Consider the following 16,387-nt stretch of genomic DNA (forward strand, 5'->3'; position numbering starts at 1 on the left):
AGAAAAATATTCTCTCTATTGATGCAAAATAGCAACTATTCTACAGTTTCTAGTCTTATTGTTGCCTATGGACACTGACAGGTGAAGTGACTTCACTAAGGTATAATTGCCAGTGTTTGTCAGATATAGGACTTGAAACTATATCTTCCTAACTCATAGACCACTTCTCTATCCATTTCAACATGGTTGGCTCTTCAGAATCTAGGTTTCAAAGAATAAAAGAAAAAATAAAAAAAAAAAGGAAAGAAAGAAAAATGTCTACCCCAGGAAAGCATACCTCTGCTCCTCTTAGCAAAAAAGTGGTAGATTACAGGTTTGTTGACATGGAATAAGGCACATATGGTAAGATATGATCAGTGTGTTTATCTTTTCTTTTTACTTAACTATACATCTTTGTTTCAAGGTAGAATTCCATATGGGATAGAATTATTATTTGGGAAGTGACAGCAATTGGGTGGTGGTGGAGAACATTCATAAAATATTTTTTTATATTTAATTTATTTATTTAACTTTTAACATTTATTTTAACAAAATTTTGGGTTACAAATTTTCTCCCCTTTTATCCCCTCCCCCCCCAAACACCAAGCATTCTAATTGCCCCTATGACCAATCTGCTCTCTCTTCTATTATCCCTCTCTGCCCTTGTCTCCCACTTCTCTTTTGTCCTGTAGGGCCAGATAGCTTTCTATACCCCTTTACCTATATTTCTTGTTTCCTAGTGGCAAGAACATTACTCAATAGTTGATCATAAAACTTTCAATTTCAACTTCTTTTCCTCCCTCCTTCCCCATCCCTTCCCTTTGGAAGGCAATAAATTCAATATAGGCCAAATCTGTGTAGTTTTGCAAATGACTTCCATAATAGTTGTGTTGTATAAGCCTAACTATATTTCCCTCCATCCTAACCTGTCCCCCATTACTTCTATTCTCTTTTGATCCTATCCCTCCCCATGAGTGTCGACCTCAAATTGCACCCTCCTCCCCATGCCCTCCCTTCTATCATCCCCCCCACCCTGCTTATCCCCTTATCCCCAACGTTCCTGTATTGTAAGATAGGTTTTCATACCAAAATGAGTGTGCATTTTATTCTTTCCTTTAGTGGAATGTGATGAGAGTAGACTTCATATTTTTCTCTCACCTCCCCTCTTTATCCCTCCACTAATGAGTCTTTTGCTTGCCTCTCTTATGAGAGATAATTTGCCCCATTCAATTTCTCCCTTTCTCCTCCCAATATATTTCTCTCTCACTGCTTGATTTCTTTTTTTTTTAAGATATGATCCCATCTTGTTCAATTCACTCTGTGCATTCTGTCTCTATGTGTGTGTGCATGTGTGCATGTGTGTGTGTGTAATCCCACCCAGTACCCAGATACTGAAAAGTTTCAAAAGTTACAAATATTGTCTTTCCATGTAGGAATGTAAACAGTTCAACTTTAGTAAGTCCCTTATGACTTCTCTTTGCTGTTCACCTTTTCCTGGTTCTCTTCATTCTTGTGTTTGAAAGTCAAATTTTCTTTTCAGCTCTGGTCTTTTCATCAAGAATGCTTGAAAATCCTCTATTTCATTGAAAGACCATTTTTTCCCCTGAAGTATTATACTCAGTTTTGCTGGGTAGGTGATTCTTGGTTTTAATCCTAGTTCCTTTGACTTCTGGAATATCCTATTCCATGCCCTTCGATCCCTTAATGTAGAGGCTGCTAGATCTTGTGTTATCCTGATTGTATTTCCACAATACTTGAATTCTTTCTTTCTAGCTGCTTGCAATATTTTCTCCTTGACCTGGGAACTGTGGAATTTGGCCACAATGTTCCTAGGAGTTTCTGTTTTTGGATCTCTTTCAGGCAGTGTTCTGTGGATTCCTTGAATATTTATTTTGCCCTCTGGTTCTAGAATCTCAGGGCAGTTTTCCTTGATAATTTCATGAAAGATGATGTCTAGGCTCTTTTTTTGATCATGGCTTTCAGGTAGTCCCATAATTTTTAAATTGTCTCTCCTGGATCTATTTTCCAGGTCAGTTGTTTTTCCAATGAGATATTTCACATTATCTTCCATTTTTCCATTCTTTTCATTTTTTTTTTGTGATTTCTTGCTTTCTCATAAAGTCATTAGCCTCCATCTGTGCCATTCTAATTTTGAAAGAACTATTTTCTTCAGTGAGCTTTTGAATCTCCTTTTCCATTCGGCTAATTCTGTTTTTGAAAGCATTCTTCTCCTCATTGGCTTCTTGAACCTCTTTTGCCAATTGAGTTAGCCTATTTTTCAAGGTGTTATTTTCTTCAACATTTTTTTGGGTCTCCTTTAGCAGGGTGCTGACCTGCTGTTCATGCTCTGACTTCATGTCTCTCATTTCTCTTCCCAGTTTTTCCTCCACCTCTCTAACTTGATTTTCAAAATTCTTTTTGAGCTCTTCCATGGCCTGAGCCCATTGAGTGGGCTGGGATATGGAAGCCTTGACTTCTGTGTCTTTGCCTGATGGTAAGCATTGTTCTTCCTCATCAGAAATGCCTGTTCACCAAGAAAGTAACCTTCTATAGTCTTATTTCTTTTCCCTTTTCTGGGCATTTTCCCAGCCAGTGACTTGACTTCTGAATATTCTCCTCACACCCACCTCGCCTCCTGCTCCTCCCAGCCAGCGTTTGGGGTCTGAGATTCAAATGCTGCTTCCAGCCTTAGGGCTTTTGGCAGGGGCAGAGCTGCTATTCAGTGTGAGATTAAGTTCAGGTGCTGAGGTTGGGGCAGGGCCACCTCTCAGGCTCAGTTCCCTCAGGGGGTTTATGCACAGACCTTCAACAATGGATCCAGGCTCCTGCCTGCTTGGGGAACCCTAGTCTGCAGCTGCCTCTCAGCTTCTGCCTCCCGAGGGGGCCTGAGTTATGGGGGCACCCCACTCCCCTCTCCACCCGCCAAAGAGACTCTCTCACTAACCCCCATCACCTGTGGGTGGAGGGGCTTGTGCAGCTGCTGGAGATCCCATCCCTGAAGCCGGCTCGGATCTCTTCCTCTCGGTGCCACAGCCGTGGCAGGTCTGGGCTGGGCTCCACGTCTGCAGCGCGACGGACCTTTTGCGAGAGGTTTGAAGGTCCCTCTGGAACAGAAATCTCCTTTGCTCCACTGTTCTGTGGCCTCACTGCTCCAGAATTTGCCGTGAGTTACTTTATATAGATGTTGTGTGGGTTGTGGGTTCGGAGCTATGTGTATTTGCGTCTTTCTACTCCACCATCTTGGCTCCGCCCTCCATAAAATATTTTAAAAAGAAAAAGGATTAGCAGTTGCCTTCTCCTCGTTTCCCCCAAACCCATGCTCTCTTTTGTCTCCCCTTCCAGTAAAACTGGATGGGAACCTTGATGTACGTTTTGTCCCACAGGATGCAAAAATGCTCCTTGCTGCAGGACATAGAATAAACTAGCAAGAATTCTTTCAGAACCTCCCTTGTTGAAATCTGTGGTTCTCAACTTCTTTTTCAGATTTTCCCTTTCTAATGTCAAAAATTTCATGCACCCCCATGTGATAGTAGTTGCATTATCCATTGAGAAAATGCATCATAAAAAGTTACTCTAATTTCAGCAAAATTGTATTTTTTTTTTCCAAATCACATCAGCAACTCTCTCTGGACATTTAGACATTTAAAGACCTTTATAATTTGACTCCATCCTATTTATTTCCTTTATACCCTCTCCTGAGTCTTGTGGAGGGCAGGCATGTCTTGGAATCAGCTCTAAATGGTGAAAGCTGATTGCTTCAGAAGGATTAAGGAATGAAGTTATTACTAGCCTGGAGGCTGGGTGACTAGAGGCTAATAATAATAAATGACATTTGTATAGCATTTTAAAGTTTACAAAGTTCTTTATACTCATCTCATTTGAGCTTCACAAACACCCTGTTTTCCAAATGTGGAATGTTCTTTCTTTCCTCTCTGAACTTGTGCCGTCTATTTCCTTGTTGTCTGTGTCCTAGGCCCTTTATATCCTGCCCCTCCTGGATTCTGACATATTTTTGTCTCGCTGGCAACTATGACCTAGTTATATTCTTGTCCTCTCTTTCCCTGTTTGCTCCTTATATTCTTGGGCCTTTAATGTTAAGTCATAAGCTTTACCTCATGAGTTAAAATGTCCTCGTAATAAAGGTAAAAGAGACAGTCCATCATAGTGGATCCAGGACCAGCTATGCAATAAGTTGTGTGACCATAGGAAAATGTTTTAATTTCTCAGTTCCCCCAAAGAAGACATTCTAAGACTACAGACTATAGACAACTTGCCTATATGTGTAGCATAGAAGGAACTCTTATGCAAGTGATTTCTTAAATTAATGAAATCTCAGATATGGACAAAAGGTTTTTCTTGTTAAAAATAAAAGTATATTTCTTTTCAGTAATGAACATTGTAATTCTGCAAAAAATTCTAGTCGCAGAAAAGAATTAGCAGCCATAATTTAGACACCTACGTCTGATTATTTAGCTTCCTCCATGGAATCATCCAAGACTAAATGATTCAGTCATATGTTTCAAATGACAGGCTCAATTTCAGCGCTTTCTTATTACTGATACTGTTGTTGATGTTATTGTTTATTTTAATATTTTAAATGGACTCATTTTTTTACAAGCTATCATTTTTATTTAATTGTCATTATTTATAGGTTTGTACATTTACAAATGAAAGAAAGATTAGAAGTTATTTAGGTGAATCTTGAGTCCCCATAAAATCAAGTGACTTACTAAAGGATACATAAATAGTAAGTGACAGAACCAGGATTTGAACCCAAAGTCCTCTGAGTCCAAATGTAATGCTCTTATCACTATAATGCACCACCTCTCTTTCCTGTAGCAATCAACTACTTTGACACGTCAGGGACCTATGCTTTCATGGGAATCAGTCCTGCTTTCTCTGTCAACATTCACCACCCCTCTCCAACTGAGAGTTGTCAGGGACAAAAAAATCATTATTTCAAAACCAAACTGTCAATGAGCTTTTCCAATATTAGCAAGGTCTGTCATTAGAGGAGGGACAAATGCTCTATCTTAGTTCCCATACTCAAAAAAATCTTTTCAGGTATATAACGTATTCTAAAATCCATTAGCATTACTTTTACCAATCCAATATTACTTGTTTATATAGATGTTCCTAGAACCATTTAGGAAAAGCTAACCCACTACTATATTCTCTACAGGCCTATGCCTACATGAAGTATTAAAGTATCAGAGAAAGACAAATAAACATAGTAACCAAAATAGGTTTCAAAAATAGAAATTTGATTTTGTTTTCTGAAAAAAAGGCATTATGTGTTTTCTACCCCACCTTACCCCAAGACCACTGAAATACCTTCTGGAAAAAGAGAAAAGTCTAGAAGGTTGAAAGGGAAATATATCTAGTGTGACATTTAAAAATTCAAGAGGCATAGTTGCTGGGTAATTAGCCATTTTATTAATAATGTTAGCATTTTATTAATAAAATAGGTATGTGACACTCTCAAGTGCTAAAGACCCTCATAGTGGTGGGCTCACAACTTGTATGCCCTTGGAAAAGTAGGTGTTCCTGAGGATGGCAATCAATAATAATTGGTTAACAATTATTGAGAAATGAACACTATAATGAGATGTGGGTTCATTATAATAAGGTTCTTGGGAGTAGTAACTTCAAATACCCAAGTCTTGGTCAATGAGACTTATTAAAGAGTCCAAGCATAATGAACAGGAATTCACCAATTCTCTAGCGTGGTTGGTTAAGTTTTGTTTCAAGATTTCCCCACTGGTTGATTTCCAGATGATGGAGTAGAAAATGTGAAAAACCTTGCTCATAATTTAATAATAAGTTATCAAATACAAGAGAGAAATAATAATTTCTCTCACTAGAATGCAAAGCTAACTAAAGGACAACTCTCCAGCAGGACAAAGAGAGAATTTAGGTTCTAAGTTTGGCTCATGGTGCATTTATTTACAATGACAGAGTAATATTACATGGGACTTGTACCAACAGCAAGTGAGGGGCCTGAATTCCTATTTCCCTAGCTGTCTCTGCTCTCTGGACCTTTTTAGACAACAAAGCTTTGCTATAATCTCCCTTGGACCCCTGGTCTTTGTCCTTTTGTTCAATAAATGACAATGAATAGCATAATTTGTAATAGGTAAAACCTAAAATTTTGTAGTGGCTATAAAATGGTGGGAGAAAGAGAAGATTCCACTTAAATTTCTGATGAACAATGTGAAATTTCAAAATAAAATTTTCAAATTCAGGTTATCTTGAAATAGTATGATAACTACCATAATGGAAGAATCTGGGAGGCAGGGGGAGTGAGCCAAGATGGCTGAGTAGAAGGACAAATTCTTGAGCAGCAGAAGCCACAAAATGACAAAGTAAAAGAGATTTCCAGCCCAAGGCAAACTGGAAGGCTGACAGGAAAGGTCTATCACACCAGACATGGAGCAGAGCACAACACAGCCCAACCTTGGCTGTGCTGTGGCAAGGACAGGACTGCAGCAGACTTCAAGGCCAACAGTACCATCTGTGGTTCTGGGATTCCTCAACTCCCAAATACCAAAGATAGCTTCAAAGGTCAGTGAGAAAGCTCCTTCACCTGGGGGAGAAGAGAATGCAGCCCTCTAGCCCGGGTCTCAGGCAGTGGCAGTTTCCATTGTTGTAGTCCTGGTTTAAGGCTCCTGAGGGAATTGAGCAGCTGATCTGGATCTCAGCCCTGACTGGTGGCCCTGGGATAAGGAAGATTGCTGGCTGGCTTGGTGGAGTTGGTGGAGGCTCTGGAGAGGGAATCCAGCTCACAGACCAGAGCACAGGTCAGGAGAGGAGTAAACTCCTCTCCCATGCTTGTGCCACCTTAGAGGAACTGAGAACTTACAGGTTCCCAGAGTATACCCTCCTCTTGACAAAGAACTCAAAAGTCAAGTAACTGGCTGGAAAAATGCCCAAAAAGGGGAAAAAGAATAAGACAATAGAAGGTTACTTTCTTAGTGAGCAGGTATTTTCTTCCATCCCTTCAGATAAGGAGGAACAATGTATACCATGAGAGGAAGACCTAAAAGTCAAGGCCTCTGCATCCAAAACCTCCAACACAAATATTCAAAGGTCTCAGGCCATGGAACAGATCAAAAAGAATTTTGAAAATTAAGTAAGAGAGGTGGAGGAAAAATTGGGAAGAGAAATGAGGGTGATGCAAGAAAATCATGAAAAGCAAATAAACAGCTTGCTAAAGGAGACCCCAAAAGTGGTGAAGAAATTAACACTTTTAAAAATAGACTAACTCAAATGGCAAAAGAGGTTTCAAAACCCAATGAGGAGACAAATACTCTAAAGAGCAGAAATACACAAATGGAAAAGGGGATTCAAAAGCTCACTGAAGAAAATTGTTCTTTAAAAGTTAAAATGGAGCAGATTAAAGCTAACAGCTTTATGAGAAACCAAGAAATTACAAAAGAAAACCAAAAGAATGAAAAATAAGAAGACAATGTGAAATATCTCATTGGAAAAACAATTGATCTGGAAAATAGGTCCAGAAGAGAAAATTTCAAAATTATGGGACTATCTGAAAGCCATGATCAAAAAAAGAGGCTAGATATCATCTTTCATGCAATTATCAAGAAAACCTGCCCTGATATTCTAGAACCAGAGGGTAAAATAAATATTGAAAGAATTCACCAATCACCTCCTGAAAGAGATTTGAAAAGAAAAAAACTCCTAGGAATATTATAGCCAAATTCCAGAGTCCCCAGTTCAAGAAGAAAATACTGCAAACATCTAGAAAGAAACAATTTGAGTATTGTGGAAATACAATCAGGATAACACAGCATCTGGCAGCTTCTACATTAAGGGAACAAAGGGCTTGGAATATGATATTCTAGAAGTCAAAGAAACTGGGATTAAAACCAAGAATCACTTACCCAGTAAAGCTGAGTATAATATATTTCAGGGGAAAAATGGTCATTCAATGAAATAGAGGACTTTCAAACATTCTTGATGAATGGAATATTTGACTTTCAAACCCAAGAATCAAGAGAAGCATGAAAAGGTAAACAGGAAAGAGACATCACAATCGACTTATTAAAGCTCACACACACACACACACACACACAGAGCAAAAGACAGAGGACACAAGGTGAGTTGAAGAAGAAGGAATGATATGTAAAAAATAAAATTAAAGGGTGAGAGAAGAATGTATAGGGAGGAGTAATGGAGAAATGAAATGGGGCAAATTATCTGTCATAAAAAAGGCAAGAAAAGATTTTCTCAGTGGAGGGGAAAAGGTGAGGTGAGAGAGAAAAACTAAACTTATTCTCATCACATTTGGCTTAAGGAGGGAATAACATGCACACTCAATTTGGTATGAAAATCTGTCTTACACTACAGGAAAGTAGGGGAGAAGAGAAAAAGTGGGGTGTGGGGTGATGATAGAAGGGAGGGCAAATGAGAGGAGGGGGGTAATTAGAAGTAAACACTTTTGGGGAGGCATAAGGTCAAAAGAGAGAATACAATAAATGGGGGACAAGATAGGATGGAGGGAAATATAGTTAGTCTTTGACAATATGATGAGTAGGGAAGTCTTTAGCAAAACTACACATATATAGCCTATATTGAATTGCTTGCCTTCTCAGTGGGGATGGATGGGTAGGGAGGAAGGGAGAGAAGTTAGAACTTAAAGTTTTAGGAACACATGTCAAGAATTGTTTTTGCATGTAACTGGAAAATAAGAAATACAGGTAATGGGATATAGAAATCTATCTTGCTCAACAAGAAAAGAGAGAAGAGTGGGAATAAGGAAAAGAAGGAATGTGATAGAAGGAAGGGCAGATTGGGGGAAGGGTAATCAGAATGCATGGTGTTTTGGGGTTAGGGAGTGGAGAGATGGAGAGAAAATTTGAAATTCAAAATCTTGTGGAAATGAATGTTGAAAACTAAAAATAAATAAGTAAATTAAAAAAAAGAATTTTGGAAGTCTTTTTTTGTGATATCTTTCCAAATTAAAAAAAAAAATGAAATAAAAAAAGAAACCTCTGTGTGTGATTTCCTAAGAAACATATTTCAGACAAGGATCTACATAGAAGATAAACCAGAGTCAGCTAAATGTTCTGCAGTTTTTCACTGGGGGCAGTCACTCTTGAGCAATTTTGCTCAGTGGCTTGGTACTCCTGAAATGGACCTTGTTTGCTTTGTGAAAGACATCTTGCCCTGCCAAAGAGCAAGGCTTTGGCTCAAATCCTTTTGTATCTTGCAAAGGAAAAACTAAGGCAACATTTTTACAAGTGTAAAGAAATAGCCACTCCCTTCTAGAAATGTCAAGGCTGTTTTTGTAAAATAAATGCATATCTGCAAATGCTTCTTTTTCCTTAGCAGAAATAGTGATTAAAAAAAAAAAACAAAAACAAACCATGACTAATCAAAGGAATAGGAAAATGAATAGGACTTATAGTAGTCTTCAATTCATCACTGACTACAGCTAGTTGACCACTTTTATTTCCATTCACTGAAATTTTGGGCCAATCTAGATATTGTTTCTTGAAAAAAAAAAAAGCTTTTGTGACATAAATTATCTTGGATTCTTTGTTCAGAAAGCAGTAAGGAATAGAGAGAAATAACATGGGGTCAAAATTGAATATCTAATGCTTGGTTTCACAATTAAATATTATGCCTTTCAGTGAAGATTTAGGGTTAAATTATGGTTTGGGTTAAGAATAGAAATGTGATGTTCCTACAACTAGCTGACTTAGCTCAATATAATTTATTCATGGTGGTATCAAAGTATCACTTAAAGTTTAATTTAGTACAATACAAAAAGTTGGTCAGAATGGAATTATAAATGCAACAAAAAAAGCATTTTGATTTGATGACTTGTCTCTTATTCTCATGTTCCTTTTAAGTGTTTTTTTTCCAGTTTTCTTTTTCCAACACTTCATTCCTACCACCCCTGTACATAACATACATTCTAGCTAAGTTGGTCTACTTATTCTCCCCAGTACATGTTGGTCCATGTCCTGCCTCCATGCCTTTGCACAAACTATGACCACTGTTTAAAATGGAGGAGGTGGAGCCAAGATGGCAGAGAAACAGCATAGACTTTCTACAGCATCCCCATCAAATCCAGACAAATACCTCTAAAAAATGGTCCTAAACAAATTCTGGAACTCCAGAACACACAGAATGATGGAATGAATCAAATCTCCAGCCCAAGACAGCCTGGAAGGTCTCTGGGCAGTGTCTATTGTGCCATTCTAGGAGCACAGCACAATCCAGTGTGGGCCGTGGTTGCACAGAAGAAACCTGAGCAGTCCTTGGGGGGATTGAATTTCCCACATGTATGGTGGTTTCCACATTTCAAGACCCCAAAACACTGAGGACAAATTGGAAGGTTAGTGGAAAAACACTGCAAAAAGTGCAAGAGAATGGAGTGGTCTGGACCCAGCCCCAGGGAAGCAGAACGGGCATGGGCTGGAGGAACCCACATCTGGAGGAGCCACAGCAGCATCAGGAGCAGCTGCAGCCACTGTTTCTGGAGCTCTAGGCCCATAGATTGTGGGAGGATAGAGTAGCTGACAGTACACCATCCACCCCCACTAGAAGCACAGAACTACTTTCACAAAGAGCTCAAAAGTTAAAGAAATGGCTAGGGAAAGAGCAAAAACTGGAAAAAAGAATCAGGCTATAGAATCTTACTTTGGTGAAAAGGAAGAACAAAGCATGTAAACTGAAAGAAAACAAAGTTAAAACTCCTCCATCTAAAGCCTCCAAGAAAAATACAGTCTCAGGCCATGGAAGAGCTCAAAAAGTACTTTGAAAATCAAGTAAGAGAAGAAGAGCACAAATTGGTAAGAGAAATGAGAGTGATGCAAGAATATAATGAAAAACGAGTCAACTGCTTGCTAAAGGAGACACAAACAAATGCTGAAGAAAATAATGTTTTAAAAAAATAGACTAACTCAAATGAGAAAAGAGATCCAAAAAGCCAATGAGGGGAAGAATGCCCTGAAGAGCAGAAGTGACCACATGGAAAAGGAGATCCAAAAGTTCACTGAAGATAATAATTCCTTAAAGATTAGAAAGGAATACATGGAAGCTAATGACTTTATGAAAAATAAATTATAAAACAAAACTAAAGGAATGAAAAAAATAGCAGACAATGTGAAATACCTCATTGGATAAACAACTGACCTGGAAAATAGATCCAGGAGAGACAATTTAAAAATTGTTGGACTGCCTGAAAGCCGTGATCAAAAAAAGAGTCTAGATATCACCTTTCATGAAATTATCAAGGAAAACTGCCCTGATATTCCAGAACCAGAGGGTAAAATAAATATTAAAGGAATCTACTGATTGTCTCCTGAAAGAGATTCCAAGAGAAAAACTCCTAGGAATACTGTAGCTAAATTTCAGAGTTCCCAGTTCAAGGAGAAAATATTACAATCAGCCAGAAAGTAATAATTTAAGTATTGTGGAAATACAATTAGGATAACACAAGGTCTAGTAGCTTCTACATTAAGGTATCAAAAGGCTTGGAATGTGATATTCCAGAAGTCAAAGGAGACAGGATTGAAACCAAAAATCACCTACCCAGCAAAACTGAGTATAATACTTCAGGGAAAATATGGTCATTCAATGAAATAGAGGACTTTCAAGTATTCATGATGAAAAGTGCAGAGCTAAATAGAAAATTTGACTTTCAAACACAAGAATCAAGGTAAACAGGAAAGAGAAATCATAAGGGACATACTAAAGTAGGACTGTTTACATTTCTGCTTGAAAAGATGATATTTGTAACTCTTGAAACTTTTCTTAGTATTTGGGTATTTACATACATATAGTCAGAGGGCACAAGGTGAGTTGAATAGGAAGGGATGATACCTAAAAAAAATAAAATTAAAGGATGAGAAAAGTCTATATTGGGAAGAGAAAGGGAGAAATGGAATGAGGCAAAGTATCTCTCATAAAAGGAGCAAGAGAAAACTTTTTCAATGGAGGAGAAAAGGGGGGAAGTGAAAGGGAACACGTAAACCTTACTCTCATTGGATTTGGCTTAAGGAGGGAATAACATGCACACTTAATTTGGTATGAAAATCTATCTTACATTACAGAAAAGTAGGGGAGAAAGGGAAAAGTGGGGTGGGGGTGGGATGATACAAGGGAGGGCAAACGGGAAGAGGAGGTAATTAGAACTAAACACTTTTGGGGAGGGATAAGGTCAAAAGAGCATAGGGTATATGGGGAGACAGGACAGGCTAGAGGGAAACATAATTAATCTTTCACAATATGACTTGTATGGAAGTCTTTTGTATAACTACACATGTATAACCTATATTGAATTGCTTGCCTTCTCAGTGGGGATGGATGGGGAGAGAGGGAGAGAAGTTGGGACTCAAAGTTTAGAAATGAATGTTAAAAATAATTTTCACATTCAACTGGGAAATAAGAAATACAGGTAATAGGGCAGAGAAATCTATCTTGCTCCACAAGAAAATAGAGGAGATGGGGATAAGGGAAGGGTGGGGAGTGATAGAAGGAAGGGGAGACTGGGGGAAAAGGGTAATCAGAATGTATGGTGTCTTTTGTTGGGATAAGGGGAGAGATGGGGAGAAAATTTGGAACTCAAAATGTTGTGGTAATGAATGTTGAAAACTAAAAATAAATTAATTAATTTAAAAAAGTAAAATAAAATAGGGGAGGTGGAATTTGAGTTAGGGTTTCAAAGGCTTTTTCTATGTACATAATCCTATGTCTACAAAACCAAAACTAAAACCTCATAGGAGAAAGTTTGTTTAGCAGTGACCTTGATAATTTCCAATCAGAGGTCACATAACATTTCAAAGAAAGCAAGAAAGTGCTGTCAAAGCCTAAATCATGAATCTTTTGCATTTGTTTGTAGCAACCATGTATTTCTAAAGATAGTTTGCTAGGAGAGTTACCCTCTGATCATGTGAGATACCAATAGGAATGATAGAAGATAGAGTAATTTGTATTTATTAAATGTAAAGGGCAAGTTCCTGGATCCCAAAAAATAGATGACAATGAGACATGCTAAGCACTTCTTTACAAAGAGGTAACAAATTTATCAAATATGTATTTCAATGAAAATTTCCTCTAATGACCACATTCAAGAAGAGATATATTATCTTAAAATTGAAAACATCACCTCACTCTCAGGAGGCCAGCAGTATTCATTATTGTTAGTCTTCTAGAATATTAGCTGGTCATCAAAATTAATCATTTATAAAATGTTGTTTTATTGTATAAATTACTCTCCAGTTTCTGTTTATTTTATTCTTTATGAATTTATACTTATCTCTTCAGAGTTCTCTGAAACTGGCCCTTTAGTGTTCTCTTGATCACCTAATGATGACTTTTTCTCATCCCTCATCATTCTTGACCTCTCTACAGTATTTGGCACTATGGACCAGCCACTCTCACTGGATACTCTCTCCTCTGTGGAATTTTTGTGATGCTGTTCTCTCTTGCTCTCCTCTCACCTGATTTGTTAATTTCCTTTTGCTGTTTCATCACCATATTTTCTCGCCTAACTTTTGAGCATACCGTAAGTTCTTTAGTTCTCTCTATATGGCATCTTTTGGAGACATAATCAGGTACTATAAATATCCTAGTTATATGGATAACCTAAAAATTCATATATCTAGTCCTAGTTTCTTTCCTGAACTCCAGTTGTATTTTAGCAACTCCCTAATGAAAATATTGAATATTTTAGGTACCATAGGATTCTCATAATCAACATCTCTGAAAAAGAATTCACTCTCTGTCCCATAAAACTTACCCCCTTTCTGACTATTTCTATTTTCCTTAGATACCACCATCCATTTCATCATCCAGGATGACTTTTGCTCATCTCCAAATTTTCACTATCCTTCACCACATATTCCAATCGGTATTTAAGTCTCGTTATTTCTACTTCTGCAAAATCTCTTGCATCTCTTGTCTTACATCTACTTGCATGGCTACAGCATTATTTTGAGGCCCATTATCTCTTACATGGATTATTCTAACAGCCTTATAATTGATCTACCTGCCTAAAGGATCTTGACTCTAATGCATCCTCCCTCCAGTCAGTCAACAAGCATTTATTAAGTACTTTCTTTGTGCCAGCAGACATTATAGAAAATATTGAGAATATAAGTAAAGGTAAAAAGACACAGTTCCACACAGCTACTAAAGTGATTCTCCCAAAACACAAGCTGAACCATATTATTCTTCTATGCAATGAAATCCAGCTGCTTCTTATTGCATCTGTGTTCAAATGCAAATCCCTACGACATTTAAAGTTCTTTACAATGTGTCTCCAACACACTTTTCTGCCATTATTGTGCATCACCCTGTATGGTCCAGTCAAAGTGATCTTACCTCTGTTCCTCACAGTGAGAATGCTATAACTTCTTAGCCTAAAAGGTCCAGGGTTTCACATTCTATTCTGGGCCATCTCCAGCCATCCTGATGAATATCAGGCCACTGGATTCAGATGGTTCAGGAGAAGAAAGTGAGGTTGGTGACCTTGCATAGCCCTCCCTCACTCAAATCAAAGTCAGCTTCAAGTGAAGTCATTATCTTGATGTCATGATCATCTTTGAGAATGAAGGACAAACACAACACAGTTGATTCTCTATCTCTTGTCTCCCTACCTGTGGAACATACTCCCTCCTCACCTCTGGATCTCAGGATTTTTTTTTTTTCATAAATGTAACATCACCACTTCAGATTAATATTTCTCAAACAGAATTTCCTGCAACACTTATGGTCACATTCTAAATAAGGTTTTTCCTGATCCCTTATTCCCAATTGCTGGTATCTTCATCCCCAAAATTATCTTGTATTACTTATGTAATTATTTTACTTAAGTGTGTGCATTTTCTTTCACCGGATAGGAGATAAACTCTTTGATAGGATGTTTTGATTTTTTTTTCTGGCTTTGCATCTCAAGCACCAGGCACATATGAGACACTTGATAAATACTGTTGGTGAATCTGTTAATGAGAACACTGATGCTCACAGAGTATGACTTCTCTAAGGTCACATATGGCAGATTCAGGACGACCTCATTTCTTCAAATTCATATTTAGCTGTCTTTCTACTGTACCACTCCTGCTATTTTGATCCATTTGTAATGGAAAGAATATTTTCACAAACTGAAAAATGTTCCATAAATCATTTTTATTCTCTAAATTCAAAGTCTACCTGTCCACTATCATAGATTGTAAGAATATATGTTCTTCCCTTAACTTTACCCTCTTGGGAATCTTCATTCAACCCCTCCACTCCACTTATGCTGACTCTTTTGGTGCACAAGTTGTTCTAATTTTGGAAATATTTTCATTTGATCTTACTACCTCCCAGATCTATACTGTCCTATGGATTTTCTCATCATCACTGAGATTTTTAAAGATAGATTTTGCAACTATTCATACATTTCTTCATCAAATCCACACTACTTACTCCATCTCAACTCACTTCCAGGCCATTTATACTCTACTGACAATTTAATATTGCTGACAATTTTCTTGTTCTCAAATTAAAAAAACAACAACATTTTTTTCTAATTCTATACACTTTTTAAGATCTTTTTAGTAGTCTTTGATGCTATTGACCTCTTTCTCAAAATTCTCTTTTCTTTTGGCTCCTTTAATGTTATATTCTCCTGATTCTCCCCATATAACAATCCAGATCGTCTTTTTAAAATTCCTTTCCCCTGGACCCTAACTGTGACCAGTTAAGGATCCAGTCCTTACTAGTGTGCTTTTTTTTCTCTGATCTGTATTGAAAATTCATCCATTCTATGTTCACCTTTTAAATTTAATTCTCTATCCCAATATTCTCACTCAAACTCGAGTTCCATATTTTCCAATGTCCATAAGGACATCGACACCCCAGACCCAACATTTTGCAAAAAAGATTCTCTTATGTTTATTACCATCATCCCTGTTTCAATCAATGATACTACCATGCTCTTAGTCACCTAACCTTCTAACATGATTTTTGAATTTTTACTCACCTTCAAGCATTGCCAGAAGTACCATCAACTTAACAATCAATAAATAAGCATTTACTAAATGTCTTCTGTCTTCCAGGCAGTGGTAGGAGCTGGATATACAAAGGCAATAGTGAAACATCCATTGCTGTATATGCATGTGTGTATACACACAAGAGCATATAGTATCTACAATTATCTCATGTGATCCTCACAAAACTTGGTAGTCATTATTATTCCCATTTTACAGCTGAGGAAATTGGGAAAAACAGTACTTAAGTGACGTACCCAGAATCACATAGCTAATAAGTGTCTGAGATCTCATTTGAACTTGGGTCTTCCTGACTCCAGGTACAATGCTCTATCCATTTCATCACCAGCTGTCATCCATGTAATTATATATATATATATATATACACATATATATATACATAT

The sequence above is a fragment of the Notamacropus eugenii genome, chromosome 1, assembly GCF_028372415.1.
Source record: "Notamacropus eugenii isolate mMacEug1 chromosome 1, mMacEug1.pri_v2, whole genome shotgun sequence".
Taxonomy (NCBI): domain Eukaryota; kingdom Metazoa; phylum Chordata; class Mammalia; order Diprotodontia; family Macropodidae; genus Notamacropus; species Notamacropus eugenii.